Raw genomic sequence first — 14869 nt, 5'->3', positions numbered from 1 at the left:
CCTCAGCTGCCTGATCTGAACAAAAAGGAGGAAGAGTTCTTTGCCTGGTAACCGAACAAGCTTCGGTCGCATGATCAAGAGAAGGTTAATAGGAGGACACAGGGATGTGTAGGAAAGCAAGGCCTTGGCCGCTGCACAGCCTGCTCTGGGGATGTGCGCGTTCCCTTCGCGCTCGAAGAGGGCCCGGCTCAGCGCCCGTGGCACAGTCACCTGCTGTCTGCAGGCCCTCTGGGCCTCCAGGCCCTCTGTCCTCTCTCCTTTCTGCCCACGTGCCTCCCACGAGGCCAGGAGGGGCAGGCCAGGACGGAGCGTCCTTGTGGCCATGGCGAGCCTGCAGGTGTCCGGATGGTGGTTCTGGCCGTCAGGGCAAGAGTGGCCGAGTCACAGGCACAGAGCCCGGCGCCTAAGCCTCGAGGAGCCTTGGGGGTGTGACTCTGGGAGGGACAGGCCTCCGTGCAGCACGGGCAGACCCTCACTCGCTCGGCCATCCAGCCGTCGGGGAACGCCTGTCCGTGTTCACACAGGCTGCACAGTGAACACAGGTTAACACACAGCCTCCGACCGCAGGCCCTTAGCCTCCAGTGTGGGCGACGGGCAGGTGCACACACAGGTGTCGTCCACGTGACAAGTACTGTGAGGGACACGCGTGCCGCAGCCAGAGAAGCGAGACTCTGGCTTCTGGGGGAGTGTCTGGGGGCCGTGAACTTGGAGCTGCTCCACCAATTAGGGGAAGCAAAGCGGGGAGGGAAGCCCCCGCTCAGAAGGGGCCCCGGGAGCGAAGGCCCAGGTGGGTCACCCGTGGGCTCAACCCCAGTGGCTCAGCTCTGCCCACCTCAGCCGCGTTCATGGGCCTCAGCGTCCAGATCTCTTTTCGGTCATCTCGGATGCTGGGAGAGAAATTGAAGTAAGGGACTGTTATTACCTGTGGAACTGCAGAAAAATGTGGCTCCTGGAAGGCAGCTTTGGGGGAAGTAGGTTAAAACCGTGCCGTGATGCCCTGGCTCTGGATGAAGCGCCCTCAGTAGGAATTCTGTTCCTCTCAAGTCCAGGCTGGCCTCTAATTTGTGCACTGACTGTGGAGGATTTGAAGCCTGTGCAGCCCAGAGCCACCTGGAAACTTCTAGTGTTCATCCACACTCTCATAGACCAAACATTCCTGACCTGGCTAAGTTATAGTTCACAATGTCTCAGGATTTATTTTCCTGAGGAAAAAAAATGCAGCAGTCTTTTCTTCATCGAAGAATATTTATGTAGTAAATTTTATATCCTGAAGTATTTTTAAGGTTATCGGTTTGCTCCTGAGTAGACATGCAGGAGAGTAATTGTCTGTCCTTCAGATGAAAATGTGCCCAGTTAATTTCAAATGTACAATTTTATCAAAAGCATTCTATTACAGCTCATCACCAATTATAGGAAAGAACTTGTGTTTTCAGAATAGAAAACATCTCCATGTTAACTAACTCTTTAGGTTTGCCATTGTGTTTTCCTCAGGGTGTTTCTCATTATTTTTAGGGTAATTCTCAGGTTACAAGTTGTTCTCACGAGCTGGTAGGGACACGTATTATTCCTTTACTAGAAATGAGGCAGGTGGGTTGTACCAGGTTACGGGGCTTGCCCAGTGTGGTAGAGCTGGTCTCCTGCAGCACTTCCCCAAAGGTCCCAGGGTGCCAAAAAGGGTTCTAGCGTCAAAGTAGTTTGGGAAACATAAAGAGTTTTTGGGTTTTTCAATTACTGACATTTCAGAGAACGGGTCTATGCTGATGTGCTCTGTAAAGCTCCAAGAAGAGAGGTAGTGTCTGCAGCATTTCCCAAACATCCTTGAGCACGGAATCTTTGATATCCAGAAGCACCTTGTGGGGTTAATCATGGAACACAGTCTGGTAAATGCTACCCTACATTGGGTGCCTTACCTTAGAGTAATTCAAGAAAATACGTCTGAAAACCCTCCTTTAGAAATGAGGTCATGAGAGTTGTGATGGGAAACAAGGAGGGCAGAAAAGTTAAGGCAGCTGACAAGGTCCACGGGAGCTGAGGGCTGGACGGTAATCCCCGGTGCGCCAGCTAAACCCAGATGGGCAAAGGCGCTTCCAGACCCCAAGCCAGATCGAGTGCCTCTTGATACAGGAGCGTCACAGGGACCAGAGCAAACCCTACATCCATCATCATTATTTTTCTGAGTTCTAATTTAGTTTAAACAAGATCGGCGGCCAGTCAAAGGAGGTGTCTCAACACGGGGAGGAATCTCATAAAATCTTATAAATGGAGAGCGTCACATGGCCAGCTTAACGATAAGCCCCACCATCTGAAAAAATGATGGAGTAGCGTCGGAGTCTGAACATCTCTAGACATAAGAAAAGAAGAGCTACGTTCGTAGACTCACCATGCCTGATGGAGGCGCAGAGAACTTGGAGGGAACAGAGAACGTATTTCTTTAAAGTGTAATTTAATGATGTTGCCGTATGAATATTAAGAGTGCGTGTGATTAATAGGGAAGAGGGTGAACAAAGTGCGTGTCTCAGCATTCCTGCTGTGACCCGTGGGGAGGGCTTTCGTGGGGCAGCGCCTGCTACCCAGCAGTGCCCTTGGTGGTGATGAGCCGACATGGATGCCTGGTAAACAGAGGGCAAGACGGAGCTCTCGGCTGATTCCTTTCTGCAATGCTCTGCTCTTCCCACACGTGTGACACAGCCTCTCGCTGTCCATGTGACCGCCAGTGACCACTTTGGTCCCTGGAAGGAAGAAAAGCACCACAGTTTCATTTTTAATTGAAATCCTTCATTCGGATGCCTTCTGAAACTAAAGATGTTTGTGTCGAGAACTTTTATCCCAGTTCAGGAGCAGTATCGGGCAGGTCACGACCCACCCTACGGGACGTCTGGCGGTCACTGCGAGCCCTTCCGGAATCTCACCCGTGCTCCGACCTGGGCCCTGTTCTCAGCCCCTGTGGCTGAAGTCCTCAGGCCTGGCCACCCATTGGATTTATTTGGGAGATTTAACACTACCCATGCCTGTACCCGACCTGGACCAGAGTTAGAATCTCCGGGGATGGAATCTGTATCTGTTAAAAGTTCTCCAGGTGATTCTAAATGAAGCCTCCCCAAATTGATATTCCACCAGGACTCGTAAGTGGGTAGGCTGTCTGCTCTCCAGTGAGGACCCAAACGTCCAGGGAGCTAAGTATGAAGACGAAGCTCCCGGCCAGGGCTCCAGCCAGCATCGGGTGGTGGGGAGGCGAGGGACCTGAAAGCTGGGAGGTGAAGGTTAGTCCACAGCATCTAAGAAAATGACCCGCAGATGAGGCAAGGAAGCTGGACCAAGGATGGGCCCTGCAGAGTGTTCTGGGGGCTGGGCTGGTGACCCCTGGGCCCACAGTGCCAGTCTGTCCCCCCACCAACCCCACCCCGTCTCTGTGGCTGCTACCACATGACTCTCAGCACCACCATCACCCCCAAAATTAAAACAAAATCTTTTTCATCTCATGAAAAATTGTAGGTTGCATAAAATATATTAAAAAGGAATTCTTGCCACCAGAGGAACTTACTGCATATAGTTTGGTGTTGAGACTTTGCTGTGCAAATGGACATACAGGTTTGGTACATGTTTGAAAGTTTGCCTAATTATTTTCTTAGGACAAGTTTCTAGAAATGTAATTTTTTTTCAATCAAAGGGTAGATACGTTTTAAATTCCTATAGTAATTGCCAAAGGGCCTTCCATGAGAAGTGTATTAGTTCTAACTGCTGGAAGCAAGGCTCTTTCTCCATGTTCTTGCCTCTAAAGTGCAAGTTGCCTGAATCCTTACCAGTATGAGAGGCAGAGATGAACACTTGTTGTTTTAATTTGCATTTCTTTGACTATCAGGATAGACACGCTGGGTAGACTATTCTTGGTTTTAGGGTTTGTTTCCTTCCATCACTTTAACTATATTGTGACGCTCCCTTGCGGCCTGCAGAGTTTCTGCTGGAAAGTCAGCTGAGAACCTTACGGGGGTTCCCTGATATGTGACTCTTTGTTTTTTATTGCTGCATTTAAAATTCTCTCTGTAACTTTTGCCATTTTAATTGTAGTACATCTTGGTGAACACCCCTTTGAGTTTCTCTTGTTTGGGACTCTCTGTGCCTTCTATATCTGCATGTCTGTTTGCATCCCCCAGTTGGGGAAGTTTTCAGCCATTATTGCATCACATATGTTCTCAGCGCCCTTCCTTCTCTCTGCTCCTTTGGGAACCCCTGTCATGCTAATGTGAGCTGTTAATGTCGTCTCAGAGGCCCTTAACTGTCCTCACTGTTTCTAATTATGTTTTTCTTCCTGCTGTTGTGATCGGGTGATTTCCACTAGCCTATCTTCCAGATCACTGATTAGTTCTTCTGTATCATCTACTCTGCTGTTGATTCCCTGTGGCCTGTTTTTCATTTCAGTGATTGTATTCTTCAGCTCTCATTGGTTCTTTTTTGTATTTTTTGAGTCTTTGTTGAAGTTCTCACTGTGTTCCTCTATTCTCCCAAGTTCAGTGAGCAATTTTATGATTGTTGCTTTGAACTTTTTATCAGGTCAGTTACCTCCATCGCACTAGGGTTTTTTCTGGGGTTTTATCCTGTTCTTTCATTTGGAACGTATTCCTCAGTCCTCTCATTTTATTTGACTTTCTCTGTTTGTCTCTGTGACTAGGTGAAACAGTTACCTCTGCCTGTCCTGAAAGTGTGTCCTTGTGAAGGAGGATCCCTGTGCCGACTGCATGTGCTGCTGGCTTTGGTGGGGGGCTGGAGCTGAAGCAAGGGCAGGCTGTGGATTTTTCAGGCCACTGCCCCGGGGGGGGCAGGCAGAGCTGGAGCCCAGCGGGGCACGTGTTTCTCCCAGGGCACGTCAGAGGCTGCCGCCTTGGTGGTATTGGGAGGGTGCTGAAGCCGAAGCCTGTCACAGGCCAGGGCTTCTCTCAGGCGCATCGGGGGCCACCTGGGTGGGGACGGGTGGTTCGCTGGAGCAGAGGGGTGCCAGCTGCCTCTCCTCCCGCTGCCTCTGTGCAGGGACTCAGAGGAAGGGAGTTGGTGCGCCTGACCTTTAAGAGTAAAGTCTTGGTTTCCCACCACCCTCTGGCTCTCAAGCCCTGCTGATTTTCACACCCAGTTAAGGGGGCTCACCTTCCCAGGACAGGTAGGTCCCCAGGGCAGGGGTGCCCAGCGTGGGGCTTGAACCCCTCACTTCTCAGGGAGAGCTCTGCACGTGTGATGTCCCCTCCCACCGTGCGTCGCCTGCCGGGGTCCTGACCGGGTCACGTCTCTGCCCCGCCTACCCGTCTGCGTGTGGTTTTTCCTTTACATCCTTGGTGGTAGAAGAGCCGTGCTGCCCGTCTTCAGGTCGTTCTCAGGGGGAGTTGTTCCATGTGTGGTCGTGGCTCTGGTGTGTCCACGAGAGGAGGTGAGCTCGGGGTCTTCCCAGTCTGTCCTCTTCATCGCACCTCCCCATTTGTGAGTGTTTCGAGAGAACTCTCTTGGTTCTGAGAACATAAAATCAACGTATGCTGGCATGAGTGAAATAAAATCGTACTGCTCGGGTAAGAGAGCCCGAGGACAGGGATGTGACGGGGATTCTGCCTGCTCAACTCTGACGCCTCGTCCGTCTCCTGGGCCGTGGCGTGGAGAGCACGGCCACTGGCTGCCCCCTCCTGTGGCCATTGTAGGTCCCGCCCCTTGAAGAGCCGACACCCTCTCCGTGGGTCTCACCTGCACAATTCCAGAGAGAATTCCGACCGGTCCATGTGGCCGGGTGCCATCCCTCCACTGAAGAACCAGCTTGGCCCTTAGCGCAGGGTCCCCTCGGGAGCAGCAGCTGACAGTACGTGGTCGGGATGGAGAGGCCCACAAGGGGACAAATAGCACGTGACCAACTCCATGCCGTGTAACCAAAGTGGCCCAGATGCTCCCGGGGACACCCACCTGAAGCGTGCCCACAGCCTCAGCTAATACGTCTGCTTCTCGGGCTGGTGTAACCTTCTCCCAAACGCTGGGACGTTCCTGAAACATTAGAGTGTTCGTCTTCCCGAGACTGAGACGTCACGACCTCTATCGGCATGGTCTTGCTTCGCGAGGAAACGCAAACCCACGGCCAAAGCCCTTGAACGACAACGTACGTGCTCAGGGGAGTTTCTGGCAGCGGCGTGGGCAGGCGTGAGGTCATAGAAAAATCCTCACCAGATGTTTCTCCTCTTCTGCCCCAGACCCCGCTTTTGTCTGTGAGCTCTTCTCCCACCTCCAGAGCTGGTGGTGGTTGTGCGTTTTGCGTTTTTTGTTCGGATGGTTTTGTTCTGCGCCCCAACTTATACGACTTGCTCTGGCCCTTTTGGGTGTCTTCCCTCCCGCTGCCATGATCTATATGCCAGGCATTAGAGGATGAGGAAGGGGCAGCCTTACCAAATTTCATCTTCCTGAAACCCTCGTAGTTTCCACCAAGCAGGGACCGTCCTCACGGGGCACCCAGGGTTTCTCCCATCCTGTCCCAACGCCCACCCCGACTTCCCTCCTGTCTTCCGCTGAGCCAAGTGGGACTCCTTCTGAGGTGCTGAGAGCAGGGCCTCTCCGTAAAGCTGGGGCATCGAGAAAGATCCTGAGGCTGAACCTTCAGCAGCGGGACTGAGCTGCATCTCGCGGTGAGATGTGGATTCACCAGAATTATGTCCATCTGTGAGTAACAGAAAACCCAGCTGGCAGTGGCTTTACTCAGCAGGGGGTGTTTTTTCATATACCATGGAGTCTGGCCTCAGAGAGCTGCAGATGTGGGTCCAGGGCCCAACTCATCCAACAGTGGTCCCAGGAGACAGGAAGGTAGGAAAGCGGACGTGAACACGGGTAGAAGGGAGGATTCCCAGGTGCACGGCGAGGTGCGGGACCCCTTGGGCGCTTCAGAACCTCCGCGCACAGGTGAGTGGAGCGTGCTCACGCACCAGTCCCACGCGCACTGGACAGGGGCACCTGAGCTGTGGGCGGCACCTCGACGCTTCCCGAGCCGGGCACTGCGTGGGCACCCCCAGCCTCGCATCCCAGGAACCTGGGGGCAGTGGCTACGGGAAGGGTGCGATGTAGATGCAGACCTGCTGAATCGGACATCTTTACATGCTTCCTTCATTAGGGGAAACTCTGTTACTTTTTCTTATAAACGTCACCCCTCAGTTTATTCTCTGCTCTTCTGGGATGATGGCTTCTGGGTCTGCATGGGTGACATGATCCCCCATAGGCGTAGTTTCCTTTTACAGAGTCTGTTTCCTGGTCCCTTTCCGATTCCTTTGGAGCAATCCAGCGCCCAGGCTTCCTGCACGCCGACTCATTTTTTGCTTTCCTGCGCCCAGCCTGTCGTTCGATTCTTGTACAGCATCTACTCCCACGAGTCCGCCTCCCCCCGTGACCCCTCCAGTCGGGTCCCTGTGATGCTCGCTGCTGTTCCCCATCTCCAGCACGTCCCCTCACCTCTTGGGCCATCAGGTGTGTTTCCCCTGGGTCAGCTGTCCCGCTCGGGGTACCTCTTTACTCTCCCCTGAGGAGCTTATTCTCCTGACGGCACCGTGGTGACGGAGGGTCTCTGGGAAGAGGTGGAAGCTCTCCCCAGGGGCCCTCCTTAGGGCCAGGATCCCAGAAGCATGTGTTCAGCACCCTCTGCCCGCACCAGGGCCCTGTGCCTTGGGGACGCTCCCTGAGGGGAGGATGGTGGGGTCGGCGATGCCTGGGGGTCCAGGCGGCCTGGAGGTCTGGTTGTCAGCTTCCCGCCCACCAAGGGGTCCTCCCCCGCCCATCGTGCAGACCCCGGGGCAGAGACACGACTGCCCCCAGCCCAGGCCCCTCCTGAGATCCAGCCCTCCTCCACTTTGTCCACATTTTCACATGTACTTTCTGACCCAGCTACCTCTGTCTCCTTGGGGGTCTCTCCCAGCTCTTGAGCTGACTCTGGGTCTGAGAGCCTCCCCCCATCAATGCCCCCCAAGTCGGGCTCACGAGTGGCACCAGCAGCTCCGTCAGTAAGGACGGGACACGCGCGTTAATGGTGTCCTTTCATCCACGGGCACAGATGACCCCCGCCACAAGGAAGGCGCCGGGTGTGGGACTCGGTCCCCACAAACCATGTGCGGTCTCCACCCGCGGACATCAGCCCCTGAGCCGTGTGTGCTGAGCCCTGGAAGCAAATCCTGATGCTCCCCACGACTCCAGCTGGACCCTCGGTCGTCAGGGCCAGGCCCCTGCTGTCTGGATCTGGTAACAGCAAACAGTTACTTTCGGGCTCTCAGGTTCGCTCCAAGAGCTGAGACCAGACTCCACCGTGATCCTGTTTCCCTCCTTCCCTCTGATGAGCGCCCCCGGTAGAGGAAACCAGGCCACTCCAGCAGTGTCGGGGGAAGGCCAGGCTTGTCCCGGAACCCTCTGCTGTGATCCCTCCCCTCGAGCCTGAGGGGGGCGTCTCTGATCCTATAAAACGTCCCATCCCCCCTGCCGGGGCAGCTGCCAGAGTCTCGAAGCCCAAACACACAAGGAGGGCCTGTCTCCCCACTCCTGCTGACGTGTGACAAAACAACAGAGCAAATAAACTAAAACCCTCCACACGGGAGCCCCGTCCACTCTTCTCCTGGGCGGGTATCCCCTCCGGGACTGTTAGACTATCTGTGACCAGCACTGAGGCCGTGAGGTCTTATGCTGTGGACAGCCCTAATGAGAGAGCCTGCAGGCGACACCGAACTTCTGGCGTCTGTCTTGAGGCTGTGCCTTTCTGGCACCTCTTTAAAGCACACTTCCCTGGAGCCTGGTCTCACATTCTCTGCAAATGTTTCTAGTTTCTGGGAGCGCGTGCCCTTCACCACGGTTTCTATGAAGGAAAGGAGACAGGCCGGTCCCAACACGACCACACTGATTCCTCCGCTTCCTGAAATGGCTGCATCTTGTTAAGAAATAAGCGGGGGTGGGGGGGTGTCTGTCTCGGTCAGCTCCGGCCGCTGTGACAACGCACCACAGACGGGGGGGCTTAAAGCACAGAACTTACTCCCCACCGTCTGGAGGCTGGAGGCCTGAGATCTGCATGCCAGGGTGATCGGTGCCTGGTTTGCAGGTGGCCACCTCCTCGCTGTGTTCTCACATGGCGGGGGGAGGGGGCAGAGAGAGAGAAAAGTGGGGGGAAGCAAGCCCGTATCCCTCTTTATCAAGGCTCTGGTCCCATCATGAAGCTTTCACCTCTGCATCCTGAGTACCCCCTCAGAGGCCCCACCTCCAAATGCCATCCCCTCAGGGTTAGGGTTTCAACCTCTGAATTTAGTGGGGACACAAGTGTTCAGTCCAGAGCAGTGTCTTTGAAATCTGGGTTTAAAAAAACACTCAGCCTATGATTTCTCAGATCGTCTCCTCAACGCCTTCTAATTCGGGGAACTCATATGTCACCGTCTACACGTGGCAGTTCATGTGGTCCATCCATCCTCAGCATACACCTTTCTCATGATAATGGTGGGAATTTGACCCCAGGGAAATCTCCACAGTCTTCTCTGATTTGAAGATGATGCTCTAAGGACCATCACAGCTTGTGGCCAGTTGAGCCCTTGCTCTGTATTTCTAGCAGCTGAGCAATGGTGCAAGTATTTCTCCACTGCGTTCTGAGGCAATGATTTTATCCAGGGTGCAGCTGTGCATGAGTCTTTGCCTCCAAAATCCAAGGCATTTGCCCCCCAATGTAAGCTGAATTAAACCAGACTCCCTTTTCCCTGCTTCCAAGTCTGTCTCAACAGGGCGACCCATCCAAGAGAAACAGAAGCATGTCACCAAAAATATCTTAAGGAAAAAGTGATTTTCCTGTTTTACTGGAGGTTGAGGGGAGGGATGACACAGCGCTTCCTAGAGCTGAACTCCCGGAAAATCTCCTGCTCGGGCCCGGCAGTCGGACAGCACAGCACAGAACCCTCTGTAGAAGGAGAAGGTGTGGGAGGACAGTGGGGGCTTACACTGAGGATGGGGGTCCCTGAAACCATGAAGTCAAAAGGCTGTCTGCGCTGTGTCCTCAGAATGACCCAGCTTACACCACGAAGAAGTCCATCTGGCTAGTGTAATGGTTGAAGGTTCCACTTTTTTTTTTTTTTTTTTTGCAGTACGCGGGCCTCTCACTGTTGTGGCCTCTCCCGCTGCGGAGCACAGGCTCCGGACGCGCAGGCTCAGCGGCCGTGGCTCACGGGCCCAGCCGCTCCGCGGCATGTGGGATCCTCCCGGACCAGGGCACGAACCCGTGTCCCCTGCATCGGCAGGCGGACTCTCAACCACTGTGCCACCAGGGAAGCCCGGTTCCACTTTCTGACTGCCTCTTCTTTGCCATCTTCCTTCAGTAACAAGTGGAGAATAACGGAAATGTCCTGGGAGAAGGCACCACAGAAAAACTAATTTTAATGTCGCTCTTTGAAGTGCATTGCCTGCGTTCACATCTCAAATGCCTATGTTCCTTGGAGGGTAACCACACATCCCGATTTTGACTAGAACTGAGGGGTCTCCTGGGATGCAGGACGTTCAGTGCCGAAACCAAGAAAGTTCGGGACAAACGTGGACGAGTTGGTCACCCTAGTTCCACACCCGAGATGAACAGAGTCACTGCAGTATTGCCAAGATCAGCATCTTGACCAAGGCACCAGAGGTTTTGGATGGCTGCAGTACATCAGAGCACATCTACCGTAATTCTTTTCAGAATCCCCAGCCTTCGTCTTTACCTATCCACATAATCTTCTCCTCACCTTTGGATACGTGTCAGTGCTCTCCCAAGTTAATTGTGCTGCACCCTGAATTCCAGATAACGGTGACAGAAATGGATGCAGGCTTTAGGGTTTGGCTGCCAGGGTCTGGTTGTGAAACATACATAGTTATATTCGAGAGGAAAGTGGTGGAGAGAAGACCCCTCCCTCCCTTTGGGGGGTTTGGGGAGTGAGCACAGCACCGCGCATTCGGATATGAAGTCGTTAGAAGTGATGAGGCTCTGGGATGACCCCAAGATCTGTCCTCCAAGATATGCTGAGTGTCAGTGTGCCCCCGGTCACGCAGGCTCTGAACATGAGGACTCATTAGGGATAAAAGCGGGAGAGCCAGATTGAACTAATTCATGGGCAGAGGTCCAAACATTATTTTAAAACACGGTACTGGTACCACCTAAACTATACGCGGATCCCACAAAGTCATGCCGGCGTTGTGCAAAAAAGCGGAGTCGCGTAGCTCCGATCCCGCGGCCCTGAAGACCTAACAGTGCGAGTCTCCTGGTTTGTAGCTGGGAATTCATTTAAGGGCTGGAGAATTTGGAGAATTTGGTTTCAGCTGTTCTTTCCCTGCTTAAGGAACGTCATAAGTAATGTCCATCAGATACAACTGTGAGGATGGTGCCCCGCGTATGCTGCCGAGAATCTCCGGTCTCTTGAAGGAACTGCAACGTCTCTTTACCTCTTGGCTGTCGTCTTTTTGGGGGGATCATGTGACACTACGTTGGTCTGAATCGCTTTTTCTTAAAAGTCCTGGACTTCGCTATTATTAGAAAAAGACATTGTGGACTCTGTTACTCATGTTTAAAAAGTAATCACAGCAATAAACTCATGGGACAGTAACAGTGCTGCCCGAGGGAGGGCCCTGAAGCCGCCACATGGCCCCTACCGAGGGGCAGGGCAGCCACCCTGGGGCTGCAAGTAGGTTTCTGCCAAAGATCTCTCCTCTGGAACCAGCTCATGTGTGTATCATCCATGTCTGAAATCTCTGTCTAATCCGGAAAACCATAAAGCAGCAATAAACAAATGGAACTCTGGCGAAAGAAGCTTCGTACGTCCCATGCATGCTCTTACAAGTGTTTATTTATTGAACGGTCTCATCTTGCGTTCGTTTTGTGGGTGACCTTCCCGGTTCAACCCCACTTCCAGATGTGGCCAGGCCCCCATTCTGTCCACTGGCTATGGTTTATGGTTCACTATTCATTATTTTTTTACAAAGATCATAAGAAAAGACCCTAATGCTGGAAAAGGAGCCAGGAGGATAATGAATTGAACTGGATCCTAACGACAAGGGCCCGTCTTCTTTCCAAAAGCCTGTCCCTCTGCAGCCCTGCAGGGTGGGCCCCGTCCCGGTGGGCAGTGCCATTTCAAGGACCTATTGGGATCCTCCAAAACAGAACACCGGGATGAAAACAGCAGGAGTGATATTCTGAAAGGCTCTAGGTATTTAAGACACGATGGCAGCAAGATTCCTTCACCCAGGCGTAGCTGGGCCCATAGGTGCTGATGCCCGGATGGAAGAGGCTGCTGGATTGGAGTCTCATGGTCAAGGGAGCAGCTAAGAGAGTGGACTGCTGTGTATGGGGTTTGGCCCATCCTTCTTGCAAGGCATCTTTTGAGGACTTTTGCCCTAATTCCTAGGGAGGATGCTAAATTAAAAAGGAAAAAGCAGGCTTTATAAACCATTACTTTTAAAATGCATATGAAAGACATTGAGAATAAATATCATATTCATGTTTCAGTTTCACACACTTTCTGTCCAAACATCATGAAAATAGATACATGATTTTTATTCTTTTAAAGCTACTTTGTGGGCTTCCCTGGTGGTGGTGCAGTGGTTAAGAATCCACCTGCCAATGCAGGGCACACGCGTTCGAGCCCTGGTCCAGGAAGATCCCACATGCCGCGGAGCAACTAAGCCCGTGCGCCACAACTACTGAGCCTGCACTCTAGAGCCCACGAGCCACAACTACTGAGCCCGCGTGCCACAACTACTGAGCCCGCATTGCCTGGAGCCCGGGCTCCACAACAAGAGAAGCCACTGCAATGAGTAGCCCGCGCACCGCAAGGAAGAATACGCCCCGCTCGCCGCCACTAGAGAAAGCCCACATGCGTCAACGAAGACACAATACAGCCAAAATAAATCAAATAAATAAATAAAAAATAAAAAAGCTACTTTGCGGCCTGTACCCCAGGGCTGGGGTACCAGGCAAGGAGAACATGATTCATCCTGATTACAATCTAGCCACACACACTTTGGGGTCATGAAGACCATCTCCTCACATTTCACAAGGAAAACAGCAGAGCAGGGGCTCCGAGGGTCGGCGTCCGGCCTGAGCCCATTCAGTGGAACAGGAATTGTGAAGTTCTGACCATACATTTCAGCGGGCACAGAGGCTGGGCTTACATTCTTCCCGGGCTGAGGTTTTGCTTTTTATGTTCACTCTCTTGAGATAATCAGAAGCACACCTCGCAGCTCACCGGTGGTGGCCTGGACGCCGTCCCCAGGGGGAACCTCAGGGCTGAGGGTGGTGACATCTGAAGGCCCCGTGGCTGCAGCCAGCGGGCGGGGGGAGGGGACTCGTGATTCCTCTCATGGTATCCTTGACGTATCAGCCTCCAAAGCGATGGACATCAGTCGTTCTGAACCCCGCCAGGGACTTGCTCTGAAAAACTCATCAGCAGGAGCCTTTGTGTTTAAATAATCGCTGCCTTGTGGTCAAGCAGGGGAAGAATATATCGCAGTCAATTTATGAGGGCTCTGCCTCGAGCCTGTGGATGGAAAGCGTTTGTTGCTGGCTGGGAGAGGCTGTATATGATGTGATTGTTCAGGAGGGAATGATAGTGGTACCATTTTTCCTCTCTTTTTTTTTTTTTTTTTTGAAACAGTCCTTGGGTTTTGAGGACGGTTACAGTATTTTTTGCCTTTTCTTTACATATGCCTTTTGGCTGTGAATTTGAACCGGGCTGTATTTCAAGGAGTCAGCCTTAATTTTGTGACCAAAGAATCTGTCATCATAGACACCGTGCCTTCATGCTGTACACTCCCTGCCCTCTTTTCTTTCTAACTTGGTGTATTTTAAATCATGGGGAGAAGGGATCCTGATGGCCGCGTGAGTCTTTTTTTTTTGTGTGCCCCCGTCCGGGAAGATCTCACATGCCGCAGAGCGACTGGGCCCGTGAGCCATGGCCGCTGGGCCTGCGCGTCCGGAGCCTGTGCTCCGCAACGGGAGAGGCCACAGCAGTGAGAGGCCCGCGTACCGCCAAAAAAAAAAAAAAAAAAAAAGGTAAGTGGTCCAAGTTGGGGAACTGGGTTTGGACTGTGTGTGACTTTCTTCCAACCTGAGCAATAAATACTGTGAGAGGTTGAGTTTTGGAAGGAGAGAGATGTTTAAATAGGACCCTGAAGTCCCTGCTATTGCAACATAAAAAGACATCAGCAAAGTCCTATATTGTTCTTAGGGAAGAAAATGAAGTGATTGTAGACAGAACAAGAGAGGGGATGAGAAGTAGCTGCAGAAGGGGGGCACACTGGCTGATTTGTGTGGGGGGGTGATCCCAGCCAAGCCACTCCCTCCCTCAGCCTCAGTTTCCTTCCTGAAGGATGGAGACCCTAGCGTCTGCCTCCCAGGGCAGTTGGGATGACCGAGTGGCATAACATGGTGAGTGAGTCATAAAGGGCGGATGGTTTACTGCATATCCAGGCTCCGTGCTGCACCCCTGCGGGAGCGGGGCCTCCGAAGCAGCAGCTGTGCTAGTAAACGCTGCTCAGGGGGGATGGGGAACAGAAGCTGTGGGTGTTTCCTCCTCCGGGTGCTGGCTTTCCAAGGCTGTCCTGGCCACATCCTTACAGGTGATCCACCAAATGCGTCAACTCATCTCAAAAATATTGCAGTTGCCACCCCTCTTCATCGCTATCTAACCCCTTTCCTTGTGAAAAAAGAAAGAATTTTGAAAGACCAGCCATCCTGGAGTATTAGGAGGACCGGCAGAAATCTCTCCTGAGTGTAGCGTGGGTATGGCAGGGGCTGTACCCATTACCCCGTGGTCGAGGCTCCCAGGTGATGTCAGGGGTCAAAATGCTACCTGCCGCCCAGGCCGGCCCCAGGGGAGTTCTTCCCTCC

The 14869-nt window shown here is 52.8% G+C and overlaps 1 protein-coding gene across 3 annotated transcripts in view; it reads left to right on the top strand.

The window, feature by feature from the left end:
* Positions 1 to 14869, top strand: part of PALLD (palladin, cytoskeletal associated protein) — a 398579-nt gene that overhangs the window by 97094 nt on the left and 286616 nt on the right. The gene's annotated exons all lie outside the window — the stretch shown is intronic.

Source organism: Lagenorhynchus albirostris, chromosome 7 (genome assembly GCF_949774975.1).
Source record: "Lagenorhynchus albirostris chromosome 7, mLagAlb1.1, whole genome shotgun sequence".
Lineage (NCBI taxonomy): Eukaryota > Metazoa > Chordata > Mammalia > Artiodactyla > Delphinidae > Lagenorhynchus > Lagenorhynchus albirostris.
This window is presented reverse-complemented; position numbering and strand designations above follow the sequence as displayed.